General features: G+C 41.4%; 1 protein-coding gene across 1 annotated transcript in view; it reads left to right on the top strand.

The window, feature by feature from the left end:
• LOC136827986 (uncharacterized) overlaps positions 1–19421 on the top strand; it is a 168548-nt gene that overhangs the window by 5226 nt on the left and 143901 nt on the right. Inside the window, exon 2 of the mRNA XM_067085606.1 lies at positions 19101–19220. The gene's annotated coding sequence lies outside the window, so the exon portion shown is untranslated. The remainder of the gene's footprint in view (positions 1–19100; positions 19221–19421) is intronic.

The following is a 19421-nucleotide window of genomic DNA, read 5'->3' as shown; positions in this document are numbered from 1 at the left end:
GAGATTTATACCGTGTCTGCTCATTTTGTGTTTGTTTGGAAACCTTTTTATATTGTCGATTTCAGTCTGGTATTTTTGGTATCTCGTAATTGAATTAGCACTCTCCACTGCTTTCCTCATGATTGCCAAGCCAGTATTAGAAAACTAATCAGAGATGTGCATTTTAAAAATATAGAAATACTTAAGTTCTAATATTGCTACTGATGCCTGTATTTTGGACTATGTGTTATATGAAGTTCTCGTTTACCACCAGAGGTTGTATTAAATTCTTGAAATAAGTTTCTTTTGATTATGTCGCTTCATTGCCTAATGAAATATCTTGCTCTCAAAATCAGGTTTTTTTCTCTTAGTCAACCAAGATATTTCTAATCAGGTGCTTCGTAGCCAATTTCTTTAGGCAGCGAAGATATTTTCCATCGGGTGCTTAGTCAATTTGTTTAGTCAACTAAGATATTTCCCATCAGGTGCTTCATAGCCAATTTGTTTATACCTTTCATGTTTCAATATGATTCTATGGGTGGTTGGTAATGGTACTACTGTACTTTTGTATTGTAGAAATTGTCCATCTTATATCGTTCTCCTCATACAAGACTCGTCCTGTGACGTCACCTCACAGGATAAAGAAAACCACGGCTACTCAAAGCTCTCTCTCTCTCTCTCTCTCTCTCTCTCTCTCTCTCTCTCTCTCTCTCTCTCTCTCTCTCTCTCTCTCTCTCTCTCTCCCTCCACAAAAGCGTGCAGACACGGGAGCGGGTAGTTCCTTGCTGCCAGTGGGAACGAGAGGAAATTGTTTCTGGTGATAGAAATTCATTTCTTGCTATAATGTGGTTCGGATTCCACAATAAACTGTAGGTCCCTTTGCTAGGTAACCAATTGGTTCTTAGCCACGTAAAAATAAATCTAATCCTTAGGGCCAGCCCTAGGAGAGCTGTTAATCAGCTCAGTGGTCTGGTTAAACTAAGATATACAGTACTTAACTTTAACGGGAGCAGGTAGGTCCCATGGTTCCTTTACAAAGCTCAATTCATGTTAAGAAATCGCATTCATGTTACAGGCAAAGCACACAAATCAATAAATGCAACAAATTACAGTTTCAACAGCAAAGTGTCAAGTAAAACTACGAAAATGGAATAAATACGTCAAGGCACAGGTGGTCTGCGATAAGGCACGGGATGGGCGAAAAAGATGCGATCACCATTGCAAAGGGAAAACTCAAATAATAGTTTGCAACACAAATCCATGTTAAAGTAATTATACACACCCTATAAACCCTATAATCACCATATAAGAAAGGTTTAAACAAGTATACAGTATGAGCTCCTAGTAGAGGTAGACTTTAAAGGTTAATTAGAAACATTTCGATACAACGTAAACACGGGTTGGTACTGGGGAACGTTCTCTGAACAACAAGTAAAATACCCCTTAACAACCGCCCCACCATAGGAGTGTATCAACACACTTATCATGAGAACCTCCATTACAATCTCAGCAACCATAAAGTTATAAATCGAGTTTGACAGGTACCTTAATAGACCTCCCCTTTCGAGTTTTACATACATTAGACTCAGCAGAGGGTGATTGAACTGGATCCACATGATCCTCTGCAATTTGACTGTCCTTTATTTTGTTGGGAATTACAAACCTTTTCCTCGTTGACGTCTGATATTTCCAAACTATACAAGTTTTGTACAGATCTGGTTATAAATCCACATTTAATTTTAACAGAGGCACTTCTCACTACTCTGTCATCACTAGGGTACAATTCAGTAATAACTCTAAGGGGCCACATCAGCCTGGCCACTCTTTCTTTTACAATTGCAACAGAACCCTTCCTTACAATTTTCTTTGAACCCCTTTACCTTACAAGGCAGGTTTCTAAGTTTCTAAGATTCTCTGATTGCCAGACTCCAAAATTTCTCCAACTGACACACAGTCTCTCTAACACAAATCTGCCGTTGCCAACTGAAACCCAGCTGAATGACCAATAAGGAAGTTAGATGGAGTAAAGGGATTAGCAACATCAGATTCTTCACCTACAAATGTCAAGGGTCTAGAATTGATACGTGCCTCTACCTGATGGAGTGTGGTTTAAGTTCTTTGTTGTAGGGGTGGATAGAGCTGTCGCCTGGCACGCTGTTGGCCCAGCGTTCGACTCTCCTACCCAGCTAATGAAGAATTAGAAGAATTTATTTCTGGTGATAGTTCATTTCTCGTCATAATGTGGTTCAGATCCCACAATAAGCAGTAGGTCCTGTTGCTAGGTAACCAATTGGTTCGGATCCCACAATAAGCAGTAGGTCCTGTTGCTAGGTAACCAGTTGGTTCTTGGCCACGTAAAATGAATCTAATCCTTCGGGCCAGGCCTAGGAGAGCTGTTAATCAGCTTGGTGGTCTGGTTAAACTAAGATATACTTAAAAAACTAATTCATTCTTGGACAATTACTGTACTTGATATCCGATGTCTTTCCCAAAGCAACCTTCACAGATCTAATGAGGCTCTCCCACCAACCTGCCCACCATGGGGCTGTAAGGGCTATTAATAGTTACAATTAGATCAGGATGCTGGAACAAATATGAAGGTTCTTAAATAAAACCCTGATTTTCCTTAACCTAATTTATGCCTTACAATTACAGTGGTCTAGGACCTTCAACCTTAACTCTACCTAACTCAACCTACATTACCGTAGCCTAACTTAATACTATAGCTCATCAAAACTTATTCTACTTCAGTCTTAATCCTACAGAAAAAACAGCAAAATTCTTCAACTGCATACAGTATCAACCAAATAATGTACAGTATAGACAAAAGAAATTAAATTAATAGTCTGATGCAAATTATGAACCTTAATATCTACGCTTTAAAGATAAATCTTTATGTAATCTACTTGGAACTGTCCAGCATTGATTAATATACAAATTCATTGTCAGCCTGATTCACACTTTGATTCATCTCTCAATTGTTTTTGATTTCCTTGGAATATATCTTTCAACAATCACTTGAAAATGTTTTGTATTATCAATTCATACTGGAATTAGAATAAATCAGATTCTAGGTACCCAAAATTGTTTTTTAAACACAATTTATAATACAGTTCACACGACTGAGTTGCACACGGAGTTTTCCATATTTCCAACAGAAATGTTTGGCAAAACACCAGTTGTCATCGTGTCCCATTACCCAATTAATGACCACTTAACAGTGATTTACAGATGATACTTGCTGCAAAGTAGGGCAAGCATTGAACTATGGGCATCCAGGTAGGGGAGACCACTCTACCCTACTACTCTAAGCAAACTACAAGTAGAAAAAGAAAAAACATCATGAACTTAAACCCTTCAGGCATTTACAAACAAAAACATAAAAAAACATTTAATAATTCATACCAACCAAAATACTGCCACAGCACATTAGGTGCAAGAAACTTTCACGGGGTCACCAGGGGGCCATAGTGTTGCTTCAACAGGTTGGAGGCACCCACAAACTTTTCAGCAGTGCCTAAATAGAACAAAGAAGGGACACCACGTCCAGCTGTAAACCAGCAGTTTGCCAAATTGCAATCGGCCACCGAAAGGGATTCAGTAAGCTCCAGGTGGACACCTCAAATAATAGCACAGGTAAACAGAAGAATATAAAACTTTGTGGAAGGGAAATCAATACAAAATAAGGGACCAGCAAAGGCTAGACCTGTAACAGTGAAAGTAGGGCCACATTTAACTCTCAACTCAGGAATGGGAGCCGCAGGCTGAGAACAGGCCTAGGCTTCACATCAATGATAAGCAAAACATTCTCTGCAAACCCTTTTTGCAACCTCTCAAAGACGAATGATCCAATAACTATTTCGCAAAGTGGAAACGAGCGTAGCCACACCAGCATGTTTAAGCAATCCAAGCTGGAAACGAACCAATAACAAATCAATGTGAGTGGTAGGGATAATGATAGGGTGCTCACTCTCAAACTCAAGTACGCATTCTCTAAGCGCCCTTTTATTCTCGGTAGACCATCCTTATCTTGATAAGGATTGAGTTTGGTCAAAGAGGACCCTTTTGGAAGGGGCTGAAACTTAGTCTCCTTGAAATGGGAGAGGTGATGTGCGAAGCCGAGGTGAAGCCTCTAACCAAACATCAGGCTGCCTGAGTTGTCCCACATGAACACCTTGAGATATCAGATCCACTGTGTTGCCCTTACCAGGACAGTGTTGCCAACAGGAAGAAGCGGTCAACTTGAATTTCCACTACTCTTGTTAGCTACAAAGGTTTTCCATCAATTTGGTTCTCTTTTAATCCAAGCCATGGCAACAGTGGAATCTGTCCAACATTGAACAGAAACCTCCTGGACCAGCTGCAATACAGACTTCACAAACACAAGTCTAGCACACAAAAAAGGCAAGTAACTCAAGCCAAGGGAGTGAAAACTTCTCTATAGGGCTACTTTACCTCTTGCAGCCACCAGTGAGACCTTGAAATTACCCCTGTCAGGCACACTCACATACACATGTTTCATAACCCTTTTCCAAGGCATCACCAAAGGCATGGAGGTGAATGTAAGGGTAACTGAAAATAAGTAACGATTAATTCTCACTGATTCAAGAATGGAAAATGCTACAACCCACAACTTCATTCTACCTTGCATAGCCTATGGTAATAGTTCATCCCAGTCAAGACCCAGGCTTGAAATTTCTTGGAACAATACAGTACTTTTGCATGCATAACCAAGGGACGATTAAATCCTAAGGGGTCTAACACTGTCCTCTTTGTACAAGCAATTTTGCCAAAGGGGTCCACATTGAGCCTTGAAGGTAAAACAGTCAAGGGAGGAAACCCAGTGTAGGCCTAAAACCTTTTCACCTTCTACACTTGAACCATCTGTTATGGACAAGGTTTTACAATTAAAGTACACTTTGACAAGGGCATTCCAGCTACTTCCAAAATACTGTAGGCTTCCTTAAATCTTGAACATGCCTCTCCAGGGCTATCAGCTGCTGAAAGCCAGTCATCAACATACAGGTTTTCAAGCAATTCAGAAATCACTTCTGATGAAGGGTACTTCTTAAAATGAAATTTTAAAAGTGGCATTCAACAAAAAGGGACTAGACTATTATTTCCAAATGGCTTTCTTACAAATTGGTAATGTTTTACAGTCTCTTACCTTCAACAAAGCCTGTAGACATTGTGGTCCTTCCTCCTCACCTTTATTTTGAAGGAAAGCCTTCGTATTATCAGCGGTTAAGGCCATCTTCCACCTTCTAAATCTCCGTAAAACCCCTATTAAATCAGGGTTGAGGGAAAGACCGCTTTCTAAACAGTCATTTAGGAAGACTCCATTGCTGCCACATGCTGACCCATCAAAAACAGGCCTTACTTTGGTGGTAAGGCTCACTTCATGCACCACAGGTCGATGTGGCAAATAGAATGCAGAGTACCCACCCTCTAGCTGGTGGGGTGGGATTTAATTTGTTATACCCTTCCTTAAATTTTGAATCTACTTTGCAGAGTGCTGAAAGCTCGATTCCAAAAACAAAAGGCAAGCCTCGTAGACCTGCAGTTCCCTGGTGGAATAAGACGTGGTATTCTGAGAAAAGTGACTAGGAAATGCTACAGACGTTACAAAACTAGTGGCTCCCCTCAGTCTAAATTAATCTACAAACGTGCTTTAGCCAAGCAGCAGCGCTTTTATAAGAAGGCCAAAAGAGAATGTTGGCTTTACTATATTAATGGAATAAACTCCAAGACCCCACTAAGAGTGGTGTGGCGCAAAATAAGGAAACTGAGTGGAAAATTTGTAGCGACACCATTGGCCTCATTAAAAATAAATGACACTAATCACAGAGCCCACTGAAGTTGCCAATGAGCTAGGAAAACACTTTTCTAAAGTTTACAGCCCTAACAATTATTCTCCAGAATTTCAAAGATTTAGGAATTCTGAAGTGTCGGAAGTTTTGATTTGGGAAGATCTGAACCATACAACTACAAATTTTCCCTAAGAGAACTTCGTGAGGCGCTCTCCTCAAGTGAATCCACAGCTCCAGGTAAGGATACAATCATATATGAAATGCTGAAACACCTCCCAGATGATGCCAAAAAATATTTACTGAAGATTATAAACAAAATATGGGAAACTGGAATTTTACCCAAGGACTGGAAAATATCCATAATTGTCCCTGTTAAAAAGCCTAAAAAAAAAAGTAAGTATACCTTAGTTTTACTAGACCACTGAGCTGATTAACAGCTCTCCTAGGGCTGGCCCGAAGGATTAGACTTATTTTACGTGGCTAAGAACCAACTGGTTACTTAGCAACGGGACCTACAGCTTATTGTGGAATCCGAACCACATTATAAAGATGCTTCCCAAGCCACCAGCTATAGACCAATAGCTCTTACCAGCTGTGTATGTAAGCTGATGGAGAAAATGATAAATACTAGACTGGTTTGGCACCTGAGACCAAAGGATTACTATCGCCATTTCAATTTGGTTTCAGAAAAAACCGCTCCACCCTTGATCCCTTGCTGAGGCTGACCAACCAAATCCAGCAAGGATTTGCCAAAAAGTGTCAGACCATTGGCATATTTTTTGACTTGGAGAAAGCATATGACCCTACCTGGAGAATTGGCATCATGAAACAATTGCACAAGATGGTCATATGTGGAAGAATGGTCAGGTTTATATATTCCTTTTTAACAGACAGACTTTTTAAGGTAAGAGTGGGAAGCTCCTTCTCCCAACCTTTTATGCAGGAGGAAGGAGTTCCCCAAGGAAGCGTTTTAAGTGTAACACACTTTTCAGTGGCAATAAATAGTGTGATTGAAAAAATCTCGCCCCCTGTTAAATGCTCCCTTTTTGTCGATGACCTTGCAATATACTGCACAGGATATGATTCCTTGTCTGTATGTAAACATTTGCAAAGGTCTATTAATGCTATTACTAAGTGGGCTGATGAGAATGGTTTCAAATTCTCCTCTTCCAAAACAGTTGCAGTAAGATTCACCAGGTGCCGGCGTGTGGAAGAGGTTCCCACACTTAGTTTAAAAGGGTCCATCCTTCCTTACGAGAGTGAAGTTAAATTTCTGGGGATGACTATTGACCATAAATTAACATGGGATAGCCACATAAGTGCCCTAAAGTTTAATGTTAAACAATCTATGAATATTTTAAAGGATTCTGGGTTTAGTTGGGGGGCTGATAAGAAATCCCTTCTGAGGCTATATGACTCTCTGTGTCGATCTAAGCTAGACTGTGGCTGTCAGATTTATTCCTCAGCCTGTAAAACCAAGCTAAAGGAACTGGATGTTGTACACAACATGGGGTTGCCCCCTAGATTCTGACCCCTTGTCGTGGGTAGGGGGCTTAGGGACCAGCAGAAGGGTCTTGACACCTGATTGGGATTCCTCTCCACTAGTCTTGAGACTCTGCTGCCGATCCAACTAAATTCGTCAGAACTATCTCTTCTTTCTAGAAATTTTCATTCTTACTACATCCTTCTCCTCCATGTCACATTTTTATTAACATTTTGGATTAATTATGTGGAATTTTCCACTTTTGCAAAAATTTCGCTGCTTAGGTGAGTCTGAGAAGGGACCGTGTTTTGGGAGGGGTCTGGCATCTGAAGCTAATTGTGGGAGTTGTGGTGGTTAAGTCACCACCTGACATGGTTTGGACCCAAGAGGTAGTGATGGACCCTCCCATTGCTATCTTGAGGGCAGAACCATCTCCAGGCATCAGCCCATCGGAATCCAGGGGGCTGGTGTTTGGGATGGGACTCCTGGCTTTGGTCCGGAAGCCCACCAACATGCTTGACTGTGGGGAGTCGGTCCCCATTGGTGGGGGCAGAGCTCTCAGCAGGCGGATAGGCTTATACCTGGGCCACTGAAAGCGTGTTGGTGCTATCCCGTCAGGGTAGGGTATGGGGTGGACCATTGGGAGTCAACTCTCACTTGTGCCATTGGCGGAGAATCCCAATACCTGACTGATCCACGGTGCCTTCTTGATATAACCAAGCAGTATATAAAACGCTCTCTCAAAATGGATTTGGCCTCATGTATTCCCTCCCCTGGATCTGGCGACTTACTGGCACTGGGAAACGACTTCTGGCGTGACATGGACACGAGCTCGACCATTGGACTAACCCAGACTCGAGACACCAGGGAGGTATCAAAACTGGTGGAATTGACTTAGATAGAGTGCTCTATTGCACTAACATTAGCCTATCATTGGACTATGAATGCTTGTTCAGTGTAGCCAAGCAATTTGGAAAAGTAGAAAGAATAAAATTGACTCTAGAAAAAGACAAGCGGACTTTTTCTGCTTATATTAAATTCTCTTCTTCCCAGGAAGCATATGAGGCTCAGAAGAAATTACATGGCCATGTCCTCAACGATGCAGTACTCAGCACGAAGGTGTTTTCAGTGAGAAATGTGAATGACGATCTATTTGATTTTGTACCAAAGGATGAAGAACGTGAATCGTCTCCATGCAGCAGAACACCCCCCCAATTTGGCATGTTGCTAGCTTTAAGGAGGGAAGGGATAATCTCATAAAAGGTGCCGAATGCATTGAGAACAAAGTGGGTACTATCCCCATCGGAAATTTGAAAAGGTATGGGAAGAACTTATTAATAAAAGCAGGAAACGAGACGCAAGCAGTATTGTTAACCAAATTCAAACCACCTGAAGATGGGAATATTGAACATATTGCGTCCCATAAATTCTTTAACACTTTAAGAGGGGTGGTATACTCTAGAGATCTTCATGCCTTTAATGAGGAGGAAATTCTCAAACGATGCCCCCTTGCATATACCAAGTTAAAAACTGGGAGGCGATGCAGCCATCCTACTAACCTTCTCCTCTAGTTATTTACCTGACACCCTCATCGTCGGCCACGAAAGGATGCAGGTAAAAAATACAAACGAAAGCCAAAACAATGCCGTAAATGTTACGAATACGGCCATATTCAAATCTCATGTATTAATAAAAAAGATGTTCTGTATGCTCTGTAGAGCACGACAACCCTGAGTGTGAAGCAGCCCGGTACTGTTTTCAGTGCAAGGCGACCACACTCCAAATTCTAGGACCTGCCCCAGGCACAGGTTCGAAGAAGAAGTGCTGGCAGTGGCAGACAACGAACACATCAGCCTTAGTGCAGCAAAGCGGGTGGTAATGGCAGCGAATAGAAGTGCCAACTCACTTATGCTTCTGTCATAAGGTTGATGAAGAATCCTAATAAAGCAAAGCCTCCAATAACGTCTACTAGTAGGCTCTGGAAACCTGCTTCTACATCGGCCGAAAACAATAATCAGAACCCTGAATCACGAAGTACTTTGAAGCCTAGTACCAAACACTGCACTTCAAAAAGCATGGACAATCTACACCACAAAGTGGAAACAAAAGTAAAGGCAGGAGATTCAGCACCCAAACAAAGCTTGCAAACATATGCAGAACATTCCCACCAAGAAAGAATCTAAAGGAACAGCCCCAAATAAGGAGAGCAAACTCTAACCCTCGGTCGTTACTACCACTAACAACAGGGATAATAAAGCAGCTGCTTGCAACACAAGAAAGCGCACAAGGAACACATCCCCAGTGATGGGTTTTATAATAAAAACATCAAATGGGTTCAGTGCGCTGGAAGAGATCTCCCCACCCAGAAAGGTGAGTCCAAATGTATATAAAGCCCAAAGCCAGGTGAGTGCTTACCAGTCATGCCGTCCTAAGACTCAAAGCAACAGCAACAACAATATTCAGAAGACCAGTGAACACCCTGACCATCAAAGGCATAACACAAAATCTGATGGTAAACCAAAACCCCGACCTTTAACAAGGACGAAAGGGATCAAAAAAACCACCTCTGATAAAGGAGAACTTTCCTCTCCAACCTAGGATCAGGCACTTCCCCTCCAGTGAGTGGGAAGTAGTACTTTTAACTTTTTTTACATTCACTTACGACATCCTCCAGTGGAACTGCAAAGGTCTCAGAGCCCGTTCTGAAGATCTTAAAGTTTTAATGAATGAATTCAGCCCAGGGATCGTATGCCTGCAAGAAACAATGATAGGAAACTCTCCTTACAACCCTGGACTTGATTATGCCATGTTTAATTCTACTCCCCCAGTTGGTGATCGTGCTCATGGAGGTGCTGCAATTATTATCAATAAGTCTTTGCAGCACTCCACAATACAACTAAATACAACTCTCAAGCGGTTGCAGTGTCTGCCATCTTAGACAAGAGGATCACGGTCTGCTCACTATACCTCCCACCAGACCTTTCTTTTAACATTGGAGATATTCAGTCCTTGATTAACCAACTTCCCGCTCCTTTTCTCGTATTAGGAGATTTTAATGCCCACAACCCCCTTTGGGGAAGTCAGTGTTTAGACGGCAAAGGGAAAATAATTGAGGACCTTATTGATACGAATGATGTTGCACTATATAATAATGGGTCAATGACCTTCCACAATATTCATCATAATCATCTTTCTGCACTGGACCTTAGTATTTCTTCAACAAATATCCACCTTGACTTTAACTGGTCTGTTAATGAAGATTTGAATGGCAGTGATCATTACCCGATCCATCTGAAATATGCTGTAAATGCCCCATCTGAAACATTACCTAAGTGGAAGGTAGAGGATGCTGACTGGGACAAGTTCAGTCAAGGAGTCAATCTAGATAAGGAATTTGAGTCATTTCATTCTCACCTGGATGCCTATGACTACTTCATTGAATCCACTCTGAAGAGTGCCGAGGCTCGATCTCTAAGACAAAAGGTAAACCTCGCAGACCTGCAGTTCCCTGGTGGAATAAGACATGTGGTACTCTGAGGAAAGTCACTAGGAAGTGCTACCGACGATACAAAACTAGTGGCTCCCCAGTCTAAATTAATCTATAATCGTGCTTTAGCCAAGCAGCGGCGTTTTTATAAGAAAGCCAAAAGAGAGTTGGCTTTATTATATCAATGGAATCAATTCCAAAACTCCATTGAGAGTGGTGTGGCGCAAAATTAGGAAACTGAGTGGAAAATTTGTTGCGTCACCATTACCCTCATTAAAAGTCAATAACACTCTGATCACAGAGCCCACTGAAGTTGCCAGTGAGCTGGGAAAACACTTTTCTCAAGTTTCCAGCCCTGATAATTATTCTCTAGAATTTCAGAGAATTCGGAAGGCTGAAATGACTCTGAAATTTGATTCAGGAAAATCTGAACCATACAACCACAAATTTTCCTTAAGAGAATTTCGGAAGCACTCTCTTCAACTGAATCAACAGCTCCAGGGGTGATTCAATTTTATATGAAATGCTTAAACACCTCCCAGATGATGCCAAAAAGTATCTACTCAAGATTATAAACAAAATATGGGAAACTGGAATTTTACCCAAGGACTGGAAAATATCCATAATTGTCCCCATAAAAAGCCTAATAAAGACACTTCCCAAGCCACCAGCTATAGACCAATAGCTCTTACCAGCTGTGTTTGTAAGCTGATGGAGAAAATGATAAACACCAGATTAGTTTGGCACCTGGAAACTAAAGGACTAATAACTCCATTTCAAATTGGTTTCAGGAAAAATCGTTCCACCCTTGATCCTTTGCTGAGGCTGACCAATCAAATCCAGCAAGGATTTGCCAAACGATGTCAGACTATCGGGGTATTTTTTGACCTAGAGAAAGCATATGACACTACTTGGAGAATTGGCATCATATGTGGAACAATTGCAACAGAGATTTTTAAGGCATATGTGGAAGAATGGTGACACTTTTTTCAGTTTATATATTCCTTTTTTGTTGAACAGACAGACTTTTTAAACATTTGGTCTGTTAATGAGTGGGCTGAAACTCTTTAGTTCCCAACCTTTTTCAAATTGACAGCCATAAACAGTGCAGGACCTGCTCGCTTTTGGAAGGAGTTCCCCTCGTCAGTATGAAGAGAATGGTTTTAAAGAGTGTTTAAACACTTTTTCAGTGGCAATAAATAGTGTGATTGAAAAAATCATCACCTGTTAAATGCTCGACTTTTTGTCAATCTCTGACCTTGCAATATACTGCACAAAAATCCCTGATATGATTCCTTGTCCGTATTCCTCAGTAAACATTTGCAAAGGTCTTTAGAACTAATGCTATTACTAAGTGGGCTGATGAGAATGGTTTTAAAAGTGCTCCCAAAAATCCTCCTCCTTCCAAAACAGTTGCAGTAAGATTTGTTAGGTGCCAGCCATGTGGTCATGGAAGTTCCATGGCTTATCCCAGCAGCATCCGTGTGCAAAAAGTTTAAATTAGGGAAAGTTCTTGGATCCTTCCTGTGACAAAAATCTATACTGATGGATCAAAGTCGGATAGTGGTGTTGGCTGTGCAGTTATCCTTGGTGATACAGCATATACAGCTAAACTACCTGACTTTGCATCCATATTCAAAGAACTTTCTCTGGGGATGACTTCGTGACCATAACTTAAAAGCATGGGCCAGCAATAACATAAATGCAATAGCTTCCATCCATTAGTTAATGTTAAACAATTGTATTATCTGAATATTTTAAAGGTTGTCTCTGGAAATTTAGTTGTAAAGGGGTCTGATAAAAAAAAATCAGAAATAGTATCCCTTTTTAAGCTGAGGCAGTCATCTCTGCCTGGAGAAAGATGGAAGTAAATCGTCTTCTTTTAAGATCTATATTTTTAAACAAATGGCAATAGAAAGATGGACTTCTTCTCTTGCCAATTTTAAACAAACATAAAAGTATAGAAAAATCTATATGACTCTCTGATATCGATCTAAGCATTTCTGCTTCATCCCCTTTTAAAGTCTATAAACATTTTTAATAAAATTTATGGCTGTCAGATTTATTTCATTCATTTATCTCAGCCTGTCTTCATCAAACTCATTAACTCATTTTTCATAATATAATTTATTTAGTTTTCAAGCTGAATGGAACTGGCCCCAGTTGTACAAAACATCCATCCATCCATCCATACAACATGGGGTTGAGAATATGCTCAGGGGCTTTTAGAACTTCGCCTGTTGAAAGCATTTATGTCGACATAGATCATTTACCCCTTGATCTAAGAAGGCAAGAGCTATGGTTGTGACACATGGCTAGAATGAAAAGTGCTCCCAAAAATCCCTCCTTTCAAGCACTAAAGGAAACACTCTCTCGAAGTTTTTCTGGTACAAGAGCTTCTAAACCATTCCAAATTCGACAATGAGGATGTTAGGAATAATCACCTTAAATCCCAGAAAGTCCTGGAAGTAGAATATCCTGTAAATCCTCCATGGCTTATCCCAGAAGCATCAATATGTAAGAAACTGTTTAACAAAAAGGACTGCACTGTAGAAGAGATTAGGGAAAATTCTTAGAGCACGATGTTACCCATACTAATTTTACAAAAATCTATACAGATGGATCAAAGTCAGATAGTGGTGTTGGTTGCTCTGTTATCCTTGGTGATACAGCGTACACAGCTAAATTACCTGACTGTGCATCAATATTTACTGCCGAATTAACAGCCATAGTGTCTGCCCTAGATTTAGTTTTTCAAAGTAGTGACACTAATTTTGTCATATACTCAGACTCTAGAAGCACCTTAGAAGCTATTAAAAATTTAATAGCTTTCATCCATTAATTCAAAAGTTCAGGAGTGGCTTTTTCGTATATATTGTCGACGTAAATCAGTCTCTTTTCTGTTGGGTCCCTTCTCACGTGGGGATTCGCGGAAACGAGATGGCAGACAGGGAAGCGAAAGCTGCTAGTATTTTATCAGAAACCTCTTTCAGAAAAGTGCCTCATACAGATCTAAAAGGTCCCATTAGATCTTATGTTTTAAATGAATGGCAAGAAAGGTGGACTTCTCCTTCTTGCCAATAATAAAAATATAGAAAATATTAGGGATTATATACTACCATGGTCTTCGTCATTCCAGCTTGACAGACGAACAGAGGTTATTTTAACCAGATTAAGGATTGGGCACACTCGTCTGACCCATCAGTTTATTTTAGAAAGAAGCAGCCCTCCAGAGTGTGCTTACTGTGACGAGACACTAACAGTGGAGCACATTCTGGTGGTCTGCCCCAGATATTTTAACCAAAGAGAGAGATATTTTCAGGGTAAATCCCTGTCTGATATTTTGGGAGATGAAGCAGATATTTCTGCTATCATCTCTTTTTTAAAGTGTATTAAAATTTTTAACGATATTTAATTTTATTTAATTTATTACATCACATAGAATTTTAATGACATTAATTTTTTTATGTATATAGCACATCACTCATTAAACTTCATACCCTTATTTATTGGTCACATCACTTCATTTTATTTAATCATTTTCTTCATGAATTCATAACTTTAACATAATTTATTTTCTTTCCATTACGGTGCTGAATGGCCTAGTGCCTGGGCTTTTGCCCTAAATATCATCCATCCATCCATCCATCCATCCTTCCTTCCTTAAATAATACTGAAACATTATAACATTGTTCCTGTAGAAAAGAGTCCATATCTAACTTACAACTGCATATTTGATGCACTTCTGATAATGTTTGAGGGGCAGAGGCCAAACCCCACCTGAACTCTTTCTGCCCCTTTTTCATGCTGGGATCCTCAGTCTTCCTGTGGTTCAGCCCCTTAAGGGCCTCAGCCCTTTCTCATCCATCTAGTTCTTGTTGCAGGAATGCCAACACCCCTTTGAGGTCTTCATTTCATTCACTGTGAGACCAGTCCAACCAAACCTCGTGGGGTAGCAGGGACAAGATCTTGGCCGCCAATACTAGCCCATATTGGTCCCCTCCTACTTAAAAGAAACTCTAAACTGCAGACGCGGGCTACTAAATAGTCTTGTAATTTCTGCAATGCTACAGTTTCCTTGACAAGGCAAGCTGTATAAGGCCCTGAATGTGGACAGAAATTATCTCTGTTTCCCATACCTTTCCTCTAACAGCTGACATGCTGCCTGATAATTAGCGGCGGTTTGTGTAAAACCCTCCACAACACATTTTGCTCCTCCCTCTAATACTGAGTGCAGTTAGTACAGTACAATACAGTATAGTACCTTAAATTTGGAGAGGTATAGGCCTCTCATCTACTATGGCCTTGAACTGGTCCCAAAATGACATTTATTCTGTCTTTTCCCTTTAAACTTTACCAGTTAAAACTTAGGCAGTTGCTCACTATGTGCCTCCATACTAGCCCCACTTGCAGTCTTCACTCCCCTTACTGTTTATTCGAATGCCTAAGTCAGTTCATACCTCAGTTTCCATCGACCCCGTATGGTCTGTCTTCGGCAAACTGGGGGATGCGGTCTGATTGATAAGAAGAAGAAGCGCGCTCGTCAACCATCCCCGTCTTCTTCCTCCTCCTCCTCTTCCTCGTCATTGTCATCCTCGTCTTCATCCTCATCCTCCTCTACCCCTCCCTCTTCTAAGTCCAATTGGGCTAGGAAGGGGAGGGCGGCGGCTCCTCCTTCCAAGAAGACTCACTCTGCTAAGGCAGCACTCTCTCCCCCTCTTGGACGAACCGCTGGTTCTCTCAACGAGAAGGCCACCTCAGTACCCTCCTCGGACGGTTCGGGAGCTCCATCCTCCCGGACTGGCTCTGTTTCGGCACCTCCCAAGTGCTTGTCGCCAAAAGTACGATATCCTCCAGGAGACTGTACAGGCTCGACCTCTATCACAAGTTCGGGCACAGAACGGGAGAAGGGGAGGAGCCTGCAGGCTTCTCCTCCACCCAAACTGTCACCCTTGCCCAAATCAGACAAGGGTAGGGCGGGGAATGTGCCCAAGGACGTCCCGTCCCTGAAGGCGTTCGGGATATCAACGAAAGGATCCCCGCAGCCTTCTTTGTCTGGTTCGACACCGAAGAAGGCAGGAACATGCCCGGATGATAGGAACAGCGGCCTCCAATTGGCAGTCCACGCCCCTGCGTTGGTCTCCACTGCACCCCCCCGTGTCGAGGCTCGTCCAATGTCGGGGCGTGGATCGGCTGTGAGGAGACTGTCCCCTGATCGTCGTGATGGTCGCTCGCCCAGACAAGCCAGTCCATCTAGGCCCTCTCATGATCCTCCATTGCGGGTCGGGGACCGTGAGGGGTCTGCCGCCTCCACTGGCTATACCAGCGGGCGCGACGGTAGTGTTCGCTCTCTCTCCTGCCCCCTCAACTTCCTCGGGATTCTCCTGAAGGAAATAGGGGGTCGGTAGGGTTGCTGGGGCTGAGGCTCTCTGGCAATCAACTTCAGGAGCGTCCGGCCCTCCCTCAGAGAGAGGTCGTATGCTGCTGTCGTGCGAGGCAGGGTCTGTCTCGGGCTCTCCTGCGGCTGGGGCTTTCCCAGATGAGCATCTCTCGGAGGGCCCTCTTCCGAGGGATCCGGACACTCCGGAAATGCAGAGGGCGTTTGTAGAAGTCGTTGCGCTGGTCCGTCAGCAGAACGGCCAGGAGGAACCGCTTCCAGCCCCATTGGAGGAATGGTCGTCCAGACTAAAGGAGTTCTACGCCTCCAGGAGGGAGCCCAAACCCTCTCTTGGTCTCCTGTGGTCTCCTCTAGGGGACAGCGTTCTCAGCCAAGTGAACCACTTAGTCTCCAGACAGTCGTCGTCACTTCGCTCGGCTCAAGCTACCAAGCTGTTAATACCCCTCTACCGAGACAGAAGTAGTACAGTATATGCTTTGCCAGCAATCAGGCCTATCCTCCTCTGCAAGGCTCCCACTAAAGTAGAGGCGACCCATGGCTCAACCACAGTACCACTACAGGTTAAGATGAGCACCAACCAGAGACAGTATTCACCTGAAGTAGCTCTCTTACCAGGTAAGGAACAACAAGAATTGTTTCAATGCTAGCAATTTTTTCTATTTAAAAAGTCATTGCCATGCCTGAAAGTTTTGGAGTAGAATATATCCATGTATCCCACCCCCTTTCAATGGGGAATTCAGCTATGTAGTTACTTTGTAAGTTACTTATATGAAAATATTTTCATTAAATTGTTTCATATATACTTGCCAAGTAATTACAGAATTAGAGCCCTCCCTCCTCCCCTCTGATGGATATAAGAGCACAAACACAATGAGGTTATCTGCTAAGTCGTTCGCAGTACTCCCAATACAGTAGTTGGCGGGGCGAGTCACCTACCCGAAACAATTGAAGTGCTACCAAGATTTTTAAAAAAAGGCTGCCGTGCGAGTTAGAAACTATTGTATAGCTATGTAATTACTTAGTAAGTATAAATGAAAATTAATTTTGTGGAAATATAATTTTTACGTGAAAACCTGCTGTCTACCAGTTTGATGGAGGACAACTTTTTAGGGCAAAGCCAGAGCTGAGACTTTTTGTTACAGTAATCTGATATTGGTTTCTTTGTTGGTAGGGCAAGGGAATACCAGGTTATTTCAAGGTCATCAGTATAAAGAAACTCGTATCCATGATGTGGATAAAAACTCTGATCCGTTTTATACAGCCTGGGGACCAAACAGTAGTTAAAGGTGATCTGTCACCCAAGTGGATTGAAAAGATTGTACTGTAGTGTTATGCAAGTGACATACAGGCATGTGGCTGGGAGGGGCTGCTGAACTTAGTGGCTGAACCTGGGTTCAGCAGCCAAGCTGGGAAGCTTACAAAAGCTGATATGTAATAGTTTAGTTTTAAACTTTTCGACCTAAGTAATGAGAATGAGTAAATATTGAGTAATAACCCCACATCGTACTACAGTAATAGCAGTTGTGATGAGTTTCTTGGTTAAGCATTCTGCTCATCTTGTTGCACAGTGAATTGGTTAAATGTAGCTTGTGTTATAAATGTCAGGATGGTAAGGTTTAGGATGATTTATTTAATGTCCTTTTTTTATGAGCCACATTGTAGGGTATATTTGAGTTTCTTTTGATTTCTGATTCATCCCCAGGTCTACCCTATTCCTGTATTCCCCATCATAATTATTCCCCACGCGCATGCACGCTGTATGTCTGCTGTCTAAAATTTAAATAGAACGCATGGGAAACAGGTTTTCCAGAAACAGAGAAGCAAGGTTTTCCAGAAACAGAGAAGCAAGGCCTTCAATGCTGTAATTCCCTTGTATCTTCCCATGGGTCATTTATCATAATTGCCCTGTTACTCTTGTCTCTTGAAAGGTTAGTACATAGGGTTCCTCACCATCTTGATGGCTACTTTTAAATTAAAGAAGCCTCATCTTCTAGATTTAAGGTGGCCTTGCTTCTAGAACAGCCTGAAAATACTCATTTCTACTTTTTCTTGTAGAGCTGATTGTCTTTGATGCTCCCTTTCCTGGAAAATAGCAGAAACAGTTTGAAATTAATACTGTCATTCAAATTTTTATAATTTAATATTGTTTATTTTCAAGTCTTCATTACCTTTGTTCATCTAAGAAATCTAAAGTTCTGAAATATGTTTATCCAGGCTTCAGGTGCCCCTGGGGTATTTTTAGTTTTATTATTTGGACTGCCCTGGTGCAAGCCTATGGAGTAGTATCAGCATTGATGACTTTTTTTTTTTTTTTGCAAGTGCTTATAACACATTTCCATCGTTTTATGATTATTTTTTATATTCAGCAGTGATATGGGAATTACAAGACTCGGACCAGCCCATTCCAAGTCAATAAAATAATCTGCATCTGTCTTTTCATTCTTCCCCTGTAACATGTAAATAAATGAACCAGTAAATTCCAGTGTAAAAATTAATGCAAGTGTGTGTTTGATGTGCTGTGGATGAAAATCACTTGTTTGGATTGAAAATATTGATTGTCAATTGTGGATTTGACATGGTTGATATGATCCAGAATTGAAGAACCTTGGGGAATCTGTTGAACCTGAAAGGTTGTTTTTCAAATAAAAAAGTGTTGAAGGTGAGAGAATTGACCACACCTATGCTGTGTTCTTTTTCATGCTTCAGTAAATTTGTTTCTTAAACTAGTTATTATTCATTTTGTAAATGGTGGACTGTGAATAATGTCATAACGTATTTAAGATGTTCTTGTACAATGCTTGCAACCAAAAAAAGAGAATGTTAACGTGCAAAGAACTTTCAAGAGTATGGAGATGCTGAAAATAAACCATCAACTGTTTTTAACAGAGGCCAGTACAAAGTGGAGGAACAATGATATCTTTAAAAGTTGTTGTTACATTTCAGGTCAGTTGTACAGTGCTATCTCCATGTAGTGAGTCAAGATCGAGAGTCTCGGCTCCAGACCATCAGCATTCATCCACTACTATAAGTACTGTTGGCCCATCTCAAATTAAACGGAGAAAGGTAGACATGGTGGGTGATTTTAATCTTTTTAATCCTTTATTTGCTAATTAAAAAGGTAATATAAATATTAAAGGTTTTCACACCCATTACTGTACTTTGATACCTCTGTGGTTCCCAACCTATTTTTTTTTTTTTACTTTAATCAGTACATTTAGCCATGACTGTGACCCCAGTGGTTAGTTCAGGCACATGCGACCCCAG

This window comes from Macrobrachium rosenbergii, chromosome 42 (assembly GCF_040412425.1).
Source record: "Macrobrachium rosenbergii isolate ZJJX-2024 chromosome 42, ASM4041242v1, whole genome shotgun sequence".
NCBI lineage: Eukaryota > Metazoa > Arthropoda > Malacostraca > Decapoda > Palaemonidae > Macrobrachium > Macrobrachium rosenbergii.
This window is presented reverse-complemented; position numbering and strand designations above follow the sequence as displayed.